The sequence below is a fragment of the Palaemon carinicauda genome, chromosome 7 (assembly GCF_036898095.1).
Source record: "Palaemon carinicauda isolate YSFRI2023 chromosome 7, ASM3689809v2, whole genome shotgun sequence".
Lineage (NCBI taxonomy): Eukaryota > Metazoa > Arthropoda > Malacostraca > Decapoda > Palaemonidae > Palaemon > Palaemon carinicauda.
Genome location: NC_090731.1, coordinates 158,635,953 through 158,651,866, shown reverse-complemented (window position 1 = coordinate 158,651,866; position 15,914 = coordinate 158,635,953). Strand labels below are relative to the sequence as shown.

The 15,914-nt window shown below is 34.2% G+C and overlaps 1 protein-coding gene across 1 annotated transcript in view; it reads left to right on the top strand.

Annotated features, from left to right (window-relative positions):
• Positions 1-15,914, top strand: part of LOC137644607 (G-protein coupled receptor GRL101-like) — a 132,417-nt gene that overhangs the window by 115,549 nt on the left and 954 nt on the right.

Below are 15,914 nucleotides of genomic sequence, written 5' to 3'. Positions count from 1 at the left end.
CCCACACTGAATAGTGTGGCCTATTCTTTAAATATTCACCTCTGCCCTCATACACCCGAGAGCACTGAGATTACCAAACCATTCTTCTTCACTCAAGGGGTTTTACTACTGCACTGTCATTGTTCAGTGGCTATTTTCCTCTTGGTAAGGGTAGAAGAGACTCATTAGTTATGGCAAGCAGCTCTTCTAAGAGGTCACTCAAAAGTCAAACCATTGTTCTCTAGTCTTAGGAAGTGCCATAGCCTCAGTACCATAGTCTTCCAGTGTATTAGGTTTAGAGTTATCTTGCTTCAGGGTACACCCGAACACACTATTCTATCTTATTTCTCTTTTTCTTGTTTTAAAGTTATTATAGTTTATACAGGAGATATTTATTTCAATGTTGTTACACCACCACCTACAATAATAATAATAATAATAATAATAATAATAATAATAATAATAATAATAATAATAATAATAATAATAATAATAATAATAACTATATAAGCACTCCGAGAGTGCAGTCCTCTCAAACACAGCTTGATTTCATCAGAATCAATTTAGGACGTAGACGTAATTGAAGTCTCTGTGACGACCATGTTCGAATATGGTTAGGGTTAATTCGGTTGACCTTTTGCTCAGCCTTGACCTTTGACCTCAGGCTTTCAAAATTGAATGCCTTCCATGTCTGAACATAACAATTAATACCTGAAAGTTTCACTACTCTAAGACCTTGACCTTTGACCTCGGGCTTTCAAAATTGAATGCCTTCCATGTCTGAACATAAAAATTAATCCCTGAAAGTTTCACTACTCTAAGACCTTGACCTTTGACCTCAGGCTTTCAAAATTGAATCCCTTCCATGTCTGAACATAACAATTAATCCCTGAAATTTTCACTACTCTAGGACCCTGACCTTTGACCTCGGGCTTTCAAAATTGAATGCCTTCCATGTCTGACCATAAAAATTAATCCCTGAAATTTTCACTACTCTAGGACCTTGACCTTTGACCTCAGGCTTTCAAAATTGAATGCCTTCCATGTCTGACCATAAAAATTAATCCCTGAAACTTTCACTACTCTAGGACCCTGACCTTTGACCTCGGGCTTTCAAAATTGAATGCCTTCCATGTCTGAACATAAAAATTAATCCCTGAAAGTTTCACTACTCTAGGACCCTGACCTTTGACCTCGGGCTTTCAAAATTGAATGCCTTCCATGTCTGACTGTAAAAATTAATCCCTGAAAGTTTCACTACTCTAGGACCCTGACCTTTGACCTCGGGCTTTCAAAATTGAATGCCTTCCATGTCTGACCATAAAAATTTATCCCTGAAAGTTTCACTACTCTAGGACCCTGACCTTTGACCTCGGGCTTTCAAAATTGAATGCCTTCCATGTCTGAACATAACAATTAATCCCTGAAAGTTTCAATACTCTAAGACCTTGACCTTTGACCTTGAGCTTTCAAAATTGAATGCCTTCCATGTCTGACCATAAAAATTAATCCCTGAAAGTTTCACTACTCTAGGACCCTGACCTTTGACCTCGGGCTTTCAAAATTGAATGCCTTCCATGTCTGACCATAAAAATTAATCCCTGAAAGTTTCACTACTCTAGGACCCTGACCTTTGACCTCAGGCTTTCAAAATTGAATGCCTTCCATGTCTGACTGTAAAAATTAATCCCTGAAAGTTTCACTACTCTAGGACCCTGACCTTTGACCTCGGGCTTTCAAAATTGAATGCCTTCCATGTCTGAACATAAAAATTAATCCCTGAAAGTTTCACTACTCTAGGACCCTGCCCTTTGACCTCGGGCTTTCAAAATTGAATGCCTTCCATGTCTGACCATAAAAATTAATCCCTGAAAGTTTCACTACTCTAGGACCCTGACCTTTGACCTCGGGCTTTCAAAATTGAATGCCTTCCATGTCTGAACATAACAATTAATCCCTGAAAGTTTCACTACTCTAAGACCCTGACCTTTGACCTCGGGCTTTCAAAATTGAATACCTTCCATGTCTGAACATAAAAATTAATCCCTGAAAGTTTCACTACTCTAGGACCCTGACCTTTGACCTCGGGCTTTCAAAATTGAATGCCTTCCATGTCTGACCATAAAAATTTATCCCTGAAAGTTTCACTATGAATAAAATTGTGCCAGGAAGCTGTTCACAAACAAACAGACAGACTCACAAACAGGGGCGAAAACATAACCTCCTCCCAACTCCGTTGGCAGAGGTAAGATTTATTCCTAAATCTCAAAAATCAAAGATGGATAACGAAGAGTTGTTTCCTACTGATATAACACAATGTTTCTTTCTCTCTCTCTCTCTCTCTCTCTCTCTCTCTCTCTCTCTCTCTCTCTCTCTAATCCAATTTTCGTGATGAGACGTTCCGTCCAGAATGAGGAGACACAAGATATATGTATATATATATATATATATATATATATATATATATATATATATATATATATATATATATACATATATATATATATATATATATATATACATATATATATATATATATATATTCCTATCCCAGTGGTGATAGCTTGACCGGACTAGTCAACATCGCCCTTACTAAGTTGGTTTGTTATAAGGAATCAGAGTAAAGTATCCCACCATCACCAATTTGCAGTAGCCACCGTGGCGATGAATATAGACATGTCTGAGGCTTTTGTCACGCAGTTGACTATAAATGGCCGTATTTGTTGTGGTTGGTAACATAATATATCCAGTATATATATATATATATATATATATATATATATATATATATATATATATACAGAGAGAGAGAGAGAGAGAGAGAGAGAGAGAGAGAGAGAGAGAGAGAGAGAGAGAGAGAGAGAGAGAGAGAGAGAGAATTCACACTGTTTAAAAGGATATTACCTCTTTTTCTTCCAATAAAAACAATTTTTTTTATGTATTAACAATAGATTTTATTCTTTTAAATATGGAAATTTTGATAATTATTTAAAATACCGAGGGCATTAAAGTGCCGTATTTCTTGATGTTTTTAATCTCATGAATTAACTAATCCTAATTTTTCATTAATTCAATCATTGCCTTAGGTTAATCACAATTGGATTTTACGATTCATATGACATGATAACTTCCTTCTCCCATCCTATCACCATCGCTTTAAAGGTTTAATGGCTGCTCATGAACGGCAGAAACTGATATACATATGACATATATCCATATGATCAGCGCCCAAGCCCCCTCTCCACCCGAGCTAGGACCAAGGAGGGCCAGTCAGTGGTTGCTGGTGACTCAGCATATAGACCTACAGACTCCCCCAGACTCTAATCCTTAGTTAACAAGAATAGTGAGGTTGCAACGACCAAAGAAAATAACGAGTTCGAGCGGTTCTCGAACCCCAGTCTGGCGGTCACCAGTCAGGGACGTTACCACATCGGCCACAACATCGAGTAAAAGGACATTTACTACTGCATGCTTCAGAATTTTAAAGTGTTTATTTCTTCATTTCCTATTCGCCAGTCAGAATGGCCCTGTGACGTCATTAATTTCATTGGTCTCTCATAAAATAATTAAGAGTACCTGTTAATTAGACTGGCCTATTTCTACCCCCCCCTCCCCCCCCCCCCCCCCCACTGGAGGTAAATAAGTATGACACGTGGCTGTGCCGGTTAATGCTGATGTCTTATTCTTCTTCTGCTTATTATTATTAGTTTTTTTTTCCTTCTAATAGTGTACGCGACCCGTCAAAATAACGAATGAATATTCAGATAGGTATGAACACACACCCAACACCCTCTCCCCAGGGTAGGACTACAACCTCTCCCCGCTTCTTGCTCTTCCGTCTCCCTAGACCCAAGATCGAGAGAATACACTCGATCTTGATTAAAACAATATTATTATTAATATTATTATTATTATTAAATGCTAAGCTACAACCCCAGTTGGAAAAGCAGGATACTATAAGCCCAGGGGCCCCAACAGGGATAATAGCCCAGTGAGGAAAGGAAATAAGGAAAAATAAAATATTTTAAGAAAAGTAACATCAAAATAAATATTTCCTAAATAAACTATAAAAACTTAACAAAACAAGAGGAAGAGAAACTAGATAGAAAAAGTGTGCCCGAGTATACCCTCAAGCAAGAGAACTCTAATCCAAGACAGTGGAAGACCATGGTACAGAGGCTATGGCAATACTATTGAGAAATATAGGAAACTTGTTAAGGAAGTTTTACTTAGTTAAACATTGATGTTATCATCTTAGTGTCTGCACACTGGTTCCCATGATAGACAACAGAGCTGTTTACCTCAATGATATTTCGAAACATGTCTAAGAAATTGTAAAACATTTTTGGGTGTAATATTGTATCTAATCTCCTTTTGCCCGTCTAGAAAAACATTAAAAGTAATGAGATGAAAAACAAATTGTTTGAAAAAAAATGGAGAAACAGTGACTTCATGTCTAAGAAATTGTAAAACATTCTTGGGTGTAATATTGTATCCAATCCTCTTCTGCTTGTCTACAAAAACATTAAAAGTAATGAGATGAAAAACAAATTGTTTGAAAAAAAATGGAGAAACAGTGACTTCAGGCATAAGAAATTGTAAAACATTCTTGGGTGTAATATTGTATCTAATCTTCTTCTGCTTGTCTACAAAAACATTAAAAGTAATGAGATGAAAAACAAATTGTTTGAAAAAAAAAATGTTGGAGAAACAGTGACTTCACGTCTAAGAAATTGTAAAACATTCTTGGGTGTAATATTGTACCTAATCTTCTTCTGCTTGTCTACAAAAACATTAAAAGTAATGAGATGAAAAACAAATTGTTTGAAAAAAAAATGTTGGAGAAACAGTGACTTCACGTCTAAGAAATTGTAAAACATTCTTGGGTGTAATATTGTACCTAATCTTCTTCTGCTTGTCTACAAAAACATTAAAAGTAATGAGATGAAAAACAAATTGTTTGAAAAAAAAATGTTGGAGAAACAGTGACTTCACGTCTAAGAAATTGTAAAACATTCTTGGGTGTAATATTGTACCTAATCTTCTTCTGCTTGTCTACAAAAACATTAAAAGTAATGAGATGAAAAACAAATTGTTTGAAAAAAAAATGTTGGAGAAACAGTGACTTCATGTCTAAGAAATTGTAAAACATTCTTGGGTGTAATATTGTACCTAATCTTCTTCTGCTTGTCTACAAAAACATTAAAAGTAATGAGATGAAAAACAAATTGTTTGAAAAAAAAAATGTTGGAGAAACAGTGACTTCATGTCTAAGATATTGTAAAACATTCTTGGGTGTAATATTGTATCCAATCCTCTTCTGCTTGTCTACAAAAACATTAAAAGTAATGAGATGAAAAACAAATTGTTTGAAAAAAAAATGTTGGAGAAACAGTGACTTCACGTCTAAGAAATTGTAAAACATTCTTGGGTGTAATATTGTACCTAATCTTCTTCTGCTTGTCTACAAAAACATTAAAAGTAATGAGATGAAAAACAAATTGTTTGAAAAAAAAAATGTTGGAGAAACAGTGACTTCATGTCTAAGAAATTGTAAAACATTCTTGGGTGTAATATTGTACCTAATCTTCTTCTGCTTGTCTACAAAAACATTAAAAGTAATGAGATGAAAAACAAATTGTTTGAAAAAAAAAATGTTGGAGAAACAGTGACTTCACGTCTAAGAAATTGTAAAACATTCTTGGGTGTAATATTGTACCTAATCATCTTCTGCTTGTCTACAAAAACATTAAAAGTAATGAGATGAAAAACAAATTGTTTGAAAAAAAAATGTTGGAGAAACAGTGACTTCACGTCTAAGAAATTGTAAAACATTCTTGGGTGTAATATTGTATCTAATCTTCTTCTGCTTGTCTACAAAAACATTAAAAGTAATGAGATGAAAAACAAATTGTTTGAAAAAAAAATGTTGGAGAAACAGTGACTTCATGTCTAAGAAATTGTAAAACATTCTTGGGTGTGATATTGTACCTAATCTTCTTCTGCTTGTCTACAAAAACATTAAAAGTAATGAGATGAAAAACAAATTGTTTGAAAAAAAAATGTTGGAGAAACAGTGACTTCATGTCTAAGAAATTGTAAAACATTCTTGGGTGTAATATTGTACCTAATCTTCTTCTGCTTGTCTACAAAAACATTAAAAGTAATGAGATGAAAAACAAATTGTTTGAAAAAAAAAATGTTGGAGAAACAGTGACTTCATGTCTAAGAAATTGTAAAACATTCTTGGGTGTAATATTGTACCTAATCTTCTTCTGCTTGTCTACAAAAACATTAAAAGTAATGAGATGAAAAACAAATTGTTTGAAAAAAAAAATGTTGGAGAAACAGTGACTTCATGTCTAAGAAATTGTAAAACATTCTTGGGTGTAATATTGTATCCAATCCTCTTCTGCTTGTCTACAAAAACATTAAAAGTAATGAGATGAAAAACAAATTGTTTGAAAAAAAAATGTTGGAGAAACAGTGACTTCACGTCTAAGAAATTGTAAAACATTCTTGGGTGTAATATTGTACCAAATCTTCTTCTGCTTGTCTACAAAAACATTAAAAGCAATGAGATGAAAAACAAATTGTTTGAAAAAAAAAATGTTGGAGAAACAGTGACTTCAGGCATAAGTGTATCTTAATACGTTCTGACGAGACGTAGCCGATTCTTTAAAAGATTCAGCTATCGGGGAATAATTTAGAGATACGACACCAACGACAAGAACTAATGCTCATCATTAATCGGATGCTGGAATAATCAAATTTAACATGAAAAAGATACTAAAATTTCACCTTCAAGAGACAGACTTCTACGGAAAGCTCGGTTGTTTGGCGAGAAGTGTGTGGGAACCTGAAAACTTTTACTTAACTTCGAAAGAAAACTACATCTTACAGAAAGGATACTATTAAAATTGTTGATTTAGATTAGAAATATTATTTAAGGTTTAAATGTAACTCAAGAAGGGCAAAGGAAAGTGACAGTGGCAACGACCGAGCTAGCAGGACAATGCCCTAGAGACCGATCATATATCCATGATAAGCGCCCAAGTCCGTCTCCACCAAAGCTAGGACCAGGGAGGGCCAGGCAATGGATGCTGATGACTCAGCAGATAGACTTACAGTATAGGCTCCCCAAAATCCCGCATCCTTAGCTCATGAAGATGGTGAAGTTTTAGACACCACAAGAAACTCTAGAGGTTAAGCGGGACTCGAACCCCGGTCCAGCAAATCGCCAGGCAGGGACGTTTGTATGGATGTCAAGAATAATGAGAGTTGCAACTGATAATGCAAAAATCTATGAAGCAATACATCCTCACTCACTACACTCACTAAATCCCGTCCGGAATTCTCCGGGTTGGGTCCTGCATCTGATATCGCCATTCTCTCCAGAGACTCCTATCCAATGCCATCTGTGCCAGATGCTGAAATGTCTCGCCTCTATTTGCTTTCCTGAAGGTTTTCACCCATGTATCTCTTGGTCGTCCTCTCGATCTATTTCCGGCCACTTGACCATGAAGCACTATCTTTGGCCATCTGTCCTGTTCCATCCTCTGTACACGCCCAAACCATCTCCTCTGAATATCTTCCACTCTAATCAGAATTGTGTCCTCAACACCAGCCATTTCTCTCACTCTCTCGTTCGTAATTCTGTCCTCCCATCTTACACCACAGATTCTTCTCAGACATTTCATTTCAAAGGCTAATAACTTTTTCTCTTCTCTCTTCTTCAGTATCCAGCAATACATACTACACTAATTAATAAAGAAAAAAAAACATTTGGAACAACTATTACCTCTCTTACAGGAATCCAGACATGGATGATTCTATCTTTGATTGTCTTCTTACCATTGTGACGGGCCGAGAAAAAGGTTGTGACTCAAAGGCAGGAAGCAATCAACTGAGTAACTTTATTAAAGAACACTCTCCTTTATATACAAAACCTCAAGGCAACAGGAATTTTCATGTTCGAGAAACAGACAATGTTACAGAGGAAATACGCAGACATGTTTATTCTGGTTCTTTTGAGTGCGAGGGAAGATCGCAGATACAAGCATAATATATACAAAATAATTTATGTACGATCGTGTGACACACGGTTGGTACACCATTATGGCCAAGATACAAGAAGATGATAGAAAGGCTACTTTTGTCTTTATTGGTGATTTCAATGCTCGCCATTGGGAGTGTTAAGTTCTGCTTCTCCTACTGATCGCCTTGGCTTAAGATCTTTAGACTTTGCCTCTGAATCAGGCTGTGAGCAAATCGTAAGTGAAGCTACTCACATTATTATTAATATCATTAATTGCTAAGCCACATCCCTAATTGGAAAAGCAGAATGCTATAATACCAGGGGCTCTAACAGGAAAAATAGCCCGGTGAGGAAAGGAAACAAGTAAAAATAAAATATTTTAAGAACGGTAACATTAAAATAAATATCACCTATATAAAATATATAAACTTTAACAAAAAAAGAGGGAAGAGAAATAACATAGAATAGTGCCGGAGTGTACCCTCTAGCAAGAGAACTCTAACCCAAGACACTGGAAGGCCATGGTGCAGAGGTTATGGCACTACCAAAGACTAAAGAACAGTAGTTTGATTTTGGAGTGTCCTTTTCCTAGAAGAGCTGCTTGCCATAGCTAAAGAGTATCTTCTACCCTTACTTAGAGGAAAGTACCCACCGAACAATTACAGTGCAGTAGTTAACCCCTTGGGTGAAGAAGAATTGTTTGGTAATCTCCGTGTTGTCAGGTGTATGAGGACAGAGTAGAATCTGTAAAGAATAGGCCAGACTATTTGGTGTATGTGTAGGCAAAGGGAAAGTGAACCGTAACCAGAGAGAAGGATCCACTGCAGTACTGTCTGGCCAGTCAAAGGACACCATAACTCTCTAGCGGTAGTATCTCTACGGGTGACTGCTAACTGCTTGGACTTCATATACACTGACTCCCCTGGCGTTATAACAAGTAAGGTTGGTTCCCCTTTCGGGACATCTGACCAAGCCTTGATTTCATAAGTAGTGAAGACTTAGCAGTCTGTCCCTGATGTATCATACTCATGTAAGATTTTTTCTGAAATTCCAAGCAGACTGGAATGGGATTTAGCATGATTTTTAGGACTTGAATGGGTCACAATTGTATAGTAGTGTTGATCCTATTGTCCTTTTGAATGAGAATCTAGTCAACATAATTGATAGGCGTATCCCTTCTCGTGTGCTAAGGTACTGAGTGAAGGACAAACCATGGTTCAATGATGATTGAAGACATGCTTATTTGGAGAAGCATGAGACCTATCATCTTTGGAAAGGTAACAGATCAGATTTGACCTGGAATAACTATACTCGGCTTAGAGCTTTTGCTCAGAGTTTTTATGCTTCAACTGAAAAGGAATACAATCTAACCATAAAAGAAACCCTTTCTGGCACAACCCAGGAACATAGGTGTTGGACTACCCTTAAATCTGCACTCTTTGGTGTAGATGCAACAGTTCCTCCTTTACTTAAACCAGATGGTTCAATCGCTCTCTGTCCCAAGGAAAACCCAACCCTTTTGGCTGATGTGTTTAACAGTAAACAGAGTAAAGAGAAACTCGAACTTCCCCATTCCTGTTTTCGTGAGGCTAGACTAAATAATTTAGCTTTTCGATCTCGTGAAGTTAAAGCTCTCTTGGTGGACCTTGATGTATGGAGGTGTAGACCCAAATCGTATTTTTCCTTTGTTTTTTAATAAAGACTGCAGATTTCTTAGCTCCAAAGTTATTTGTTACTTTGCAAAAGTTAGCAAGAGGAGGAGCTTTTAGCACTTGTTGGAGTATTGGTAATGTTATTCCCCTATGTAAATGTGTTTGTAGTAGCTCAATTCCCATTGATTAATTACCGCCCAATTTTCATAACTCCCATATTATATAAAGTTTTTGAACGTCTTCTGGCAAAACGTCTTAATAGTTTTGCTGGAGGTAATCATCTGTTCCCTAGTTTGAAATTTGGTTTGTGTAAAGGCCTTGGAGCATGTGATGCCCTTCTTACAATCTCCAATGCTGTAAATAAATCCTTTAATTTTGGCCAGGAAGTTCGTATGATTGGCCTTGATTTTAGTCCTGCCTTTGACCGTGTTAATCATGAGGCTCTTGTTTTCAAACTCAAACAGTTGGGAGTGGGTGGGTCATTTCTTAGCCTTATTATTGAATTTCTAAGTAATAGATCTCAAAGATTTTTTGTTCATGAGCACCATAGTGAGTATAGATATGTGATATCTGGTGTTCCACAGGTTAGTGTTCTTGGCCCATTATTTTTCATACTACATACACATAATATGTATTGCATATGCAGATGATGCTATTCTCTTTGTATCAATTCCATCTCCTGAATGCAGATCTGGGGTTGCTGAATCCCTTAATAGAGTTCAACCTAAAATCAGTGCATGGTGCAAATAATGGGGTATGAAGTTGAATCCTAACAAAACTCAAAATGTGATTGTAAATAGGTCGAGGTCAGTGGCTCCTCAACATCCGGATCTCAGCATTGATAATGTTTCTTCAACTTTGTATACCTCTTTAAAAATTTTAGGTGCGATTCTCGACATCAAATTTTCTTTTGAGAAACACATTAGGTCTGTGTCTTCTTCAATTGCACAAAAAATTGGCTTAAGATTTTCAGTGATCAATCTATTCTGAAGAAGTGTTTTAATTCTTTCATTCTACCTTGTTTCGAGTATTGTTCTTCTATCTGGTCTTCAGCTGTTGATTCTCATCTTAATTTGTTGGACAAGAACTTATGGTCTATTAAATTTCTTATTCCTGATCTAGATATTAATCTTTGGCACCGTCGTTCAATTAGATCATTATGCATACTGTATAAGATTTTTCATAATACTGACCATCTATTAAATTCAGATCTTCCTGCACAGTTCCATCCTGTTCGTAATACTAGGCGTGTAGTTAATTCTAATAGTTAGGCCTTCTCCATCATGATGCTCAATAATGCACAGTATTCTAGAAGTTTTAGACCAGCAGTGACCAAGTTGTAGAATGCTCTTCCTGATCGGGTAGTTGAATCTGTAGAACTTCAAAAGTTCAAAGTTGCAGCAAATGTTTTCATGTTGAACAGACTTTCATAAGTCTTTTCACAGTTTATATATGACATATCTGTTTTGAGGTTGTTAATGTTTTTAATATATCTTATTGTTAATTTTTTCCCTATTGTTTATTTATTTCCCCATTTCCTTTCCTCATTGGTCTATTTTTTCCTGTTGGAGCCCTTGGGCTTACAGCAGCTTGATTTTCCAACTAGGGCTGTAGCTTGGCTAGTAATAATAATAATAATAATAATAATAATAATAATAATAATAATAATAATAATAATAATAATAATAATAATAATAACTTCCTTGCTTCCTTTCCTCACTGAGCAATTTTCCCTGTTGGAGCTCTTGCGGTTATAGCAACATGTTTTTCCAACTAGGGTTGTAGCTTAGCTAATAATAATAATAATAATAATAATAATAATAATAATAATAATAATAATAATAATAATAAAATTAACAACTTCCTTGCTTCCTTTCCTCACTGGGCAATTTTCCCTGTTGGAGCTCTTGGGGTTATAACAACATATTTTTCCAACTAGGGTTGTAGCTTAGCTAATAATAATAATAATAATAATAATAATAATAATAATAATAATAATAAGATTTTTTCCAAGAGAAGGGTTCAACCCATGCCCTTTCCAAGGGATGTTTTCAAGTGAGATTGTGTGCATAAAAAGGGACAGGAAACTGCCATGGATAACAGCTGAAGAAAAAGAAGATAATCAGAAGAGAAACTTTGCACCTTTCAAATATTCTTAAAAGAGAATATTTCAAACGCTATTATAAGTACTGTATTGGAAAAGTACGATACCACAAGCCAAGGAGCTCCAACAGGGAAAATAGCCCAGTGAGGAAAGGAAACAGGGAAAAATAAAATATTCCAAGGACAGTATCAACATTAAAATGAATCCCTCCCATTTAAACTATGACAACTTTAACAGACCAGGACAAAATAAAATAGTGTGCCCCAGTGTACCCTCAAGCAAGAGAACTCCAACCCAAGACAGTGGAAGGCCATGGTACAAAGGAAATGGCACTACCTAAGACTAGAGAACAATGGTTTGATTTTGGAGTGTCCTTCTCCTAGAAGAGCTGCTTACCATAGCCAAAGAGTCTCTTCTACCCTTACCAAGAGGAAAGTGGCCACTGAAATTAGAGTGCAGTAGTTAACCCCTTGGGTGAGGAAGAATTGTTTGGTAATGTGTGTTGTTAGGTGTATGAGGACAGAGGAGAATAAGTAAAGAATATGCCAGACTATTCGATGTATGTGTAGGCAAATGGAAAATAAACCGGAACCAGAGAGAAGGATCCAATGTAGTACTGTCTGGCCAGTCAAAGGACCCCATAACTCTCTAGGGCTAGTATCTCAACGGGTGGCTGGTGCCCTGTCCAACCTACTACTTAACCCAATATCAATACATTATCATGTATGACACTATATAAGTGTAAGACTTAGGTCTTAACAACTAGCGTAATATAATGAATGTATTTGATAGTACAACATTAAATAGAATATCTAACATATCTATCCATTGATAATTCCTGGTGAAGAGGTAGAAAAAATAAGTAAAAAACTAAAGCGATACCAAAATAATAAGAAAAAGCATAAGAAAACTACAAGGATGAGACTCAGCAGATGAAACTTAGTAAAATATCGAAAAAACCTAGAACTCGATTTGGTTATAAAATACAGTGTATTTGCCTTCTTCTTTCCCACTATTATTATTATTATTATTATTATTATTATTATTATTATTATTATTATTATTATTACTTGCTAAACTACAACCCTAGTTGGAAAAGCAGGATGCTATAAGCCCAGGGGCTCCAACAGGGAAAATGTTATATTACATTAAGGGGTCGGTTGCCTGATGCGCCCTCTAATGGCATCAAGTATGGCTTATAACTAGACAGAGAGGTTTTACGACCGCATGCCCTTGCAGTCATCAACCACAGTTATTGACGGAGGGACTAACCTTCGACTAAATAGTCCTCTTGTAAGGCAGCTGTTTCTACAATTATTAACAGTTGGCCTAGCAGCTGTCCTTTTAGTCTCTTGTTTGCTAAAAAGCGAGACTACAAGGCAGCAGCCGTCCTTTTAGTCGCTTTCTATGACACGCAGGACGTGCGTTAGTAGTAGTCTTACACACCTAACACATGGCAATACAATGTATTTGTATATACATAAATACCATTCATAAGGATTCGTTTATGAACGCTTTAATATTTTACACAAGATTTCTAATGAAATTCTTGAAATACGGCGAAGCACCGTGTGCTTCTCCAATAACATTCACCCTTCCTAGGCTATTCTATTATTACACTCCCGTTTTCTCAACAACCATTTTCCTTGCCGGAATATTCTTAGACTTTATGCTTTGTTCCCCTTCCTAATTTAGTGTTTCTAGAATTAAATTAATCTCAGTTATAATGCTCAATTTGGTCTGCAAGATTTCTTCTTTTTATTATTCTCTTTAGAGTTTTTTCCTTCGTATTTTTTATTGACATCTATTAATAATTATGTATTGTTGAAGAACAAATTTCTAACGTAGTAGTGATGTATGTGCGTATACGTGTTCATTTTTGCGCGTGTATATACATATATGTATATATATATATATATATATATATATATATATATATATATATATATATATATATATAAATATATGTACATATATATGCATATATATGTATAATACACACACACACACACACACATATATATATATATATATATATATATATATATATATATATATATATATATATAGTATATTAATGCAGAATATATACACATACAGTATATATATATATATATATATATATATATATATATATATATATATATACACATATGTATATAAATATATATATATATATATATACATATATATATATATATATATATATATATATATATATATATACAAATGTATATATATATATATATATATAAATATATATATATACATATGTATACACACACACACACACACACACACACATATATATATATATATATATATATATATATATATATATATATATATATATATAGATTATACTGTAAATGTAGATAGATATATATATCTGATCTTTGCTTTTACCGATATGGTGGCTTTATTATGAAAAAGGATTTATCTCCCAGAATTGCATTAATGCATTAGTGGAAAAACTGAAGAAGCAATAGAGATCATGCCCCCCCCTCTCTCTCTCTCTCTCTCTCTCTCTCTCTCTCTCTCTCTCTCTCTCTCTCTCTCTCTCTCTCTCTCTCTCTCTCTCTCTCTCCATTGCTTATCGAAACATCATTATTTCCTTTCGGTTGGATGATTTATTTCGACAATATATGCACCAATTGACGTCAATATTAAACTTATCAATTCATTTTTCATATGCGGAGAAATGCATGAAGATTGAAGAGGAATGATAATACAGGGTGTTCAAAATGTCTTTCCGCAGTAAGAGAGTAATGGGCCTTGCATACCCACTGCGGAGATGTCTTTTTAACACCCTGTAAAACGTATAATGCATTGGTATTTTTCATTCATAGATGACGTACGAAACAAAGGAAGGTAATGTTATTGTAGTTAATGTAAAAAGTTCATAGAAATAAAAGAGTAGGTGGAAATACGAAAAAAAAACAAAAAAAGATTATTAGATTCATTTGTGAATGACATACTACAAGCAATACGAATTAAAAATTTTGTAACATTCAAACCTTAAATATAAAGAAGAAATAATAGGAAAATGAAAAGCAGCTGGGAAAATCTACTGGGAAAATGAAAAAAAACAATCTCAGTAAAAGAAAGAAAATTGAATAACGAAAATAAAACAAATAATAAAATAAACCGTCTTTAATATTTATGGTAAACGAAATGCATCGCTAAAAATAATAAATCATGCTAATGCGTACTACTACTACTACTACTACTACTACTACTACTACTACTACTACTACTAATAATAATAATAATAATAATAATAATAATACTACAAACAACAACAACAACATCAACAATAATAATAATAATAATAATAATAATATTAAAAGTAGTACCAATTATAATAATAATAATAATGATAATAACAATAAAATTGAAAAAAAAACATAACAATAATAAGAGCAACAACAACAACAATAATAATAATAATAAAAAAATAATAATAATAATAATAATAATAAAATACATTTTTTCTAAACACCTAAATTTGTGCGCAATAACAACAACAACAACAACAATATTAATAATAATAATAATAATAATAATAATAATAATAATAATAATAATAATAATAATAATAATAAGGCTAAATATAAAAAAACATTAAACATAAAAATAAAAATAATAAGAACAATAATAGTCATAATAAAAGCCACACCCTTTAGTCCCGAGGCTTTTGTCAATATGTAGATTAATAACAGAATAGCTATTTTGGGCGATGTCTTTCTGGGTCGTTTAATGCCGAATTTAATAACAGAGAATCCTCATTTCATATAGGGTGTTGTGGTTATGTTTGTTTTGATCTATAACAATCATATTTTATTGGGTACTAATTAGATTAGAACATAATTGAAACTTCTGGCGAAGTCTGTGATTGGGATTTTAATTAAAAATCAATATACAACTGTATTGATATTATGAATTAATTTAATAACATTAGCATAAATGCCTATATGTATATATTTAGAAGCACTAGGACTCAATCAATTTACTGGCAATATATATAAAAATTACCTTTAAATACATAAGGGCAAATACACAAGGACACGTTACTTATTTTTAAAACATCTTTCTTCGTGGTCTTGAAATGTTGACTGAAGCTATTAAATTCAGATTAGTA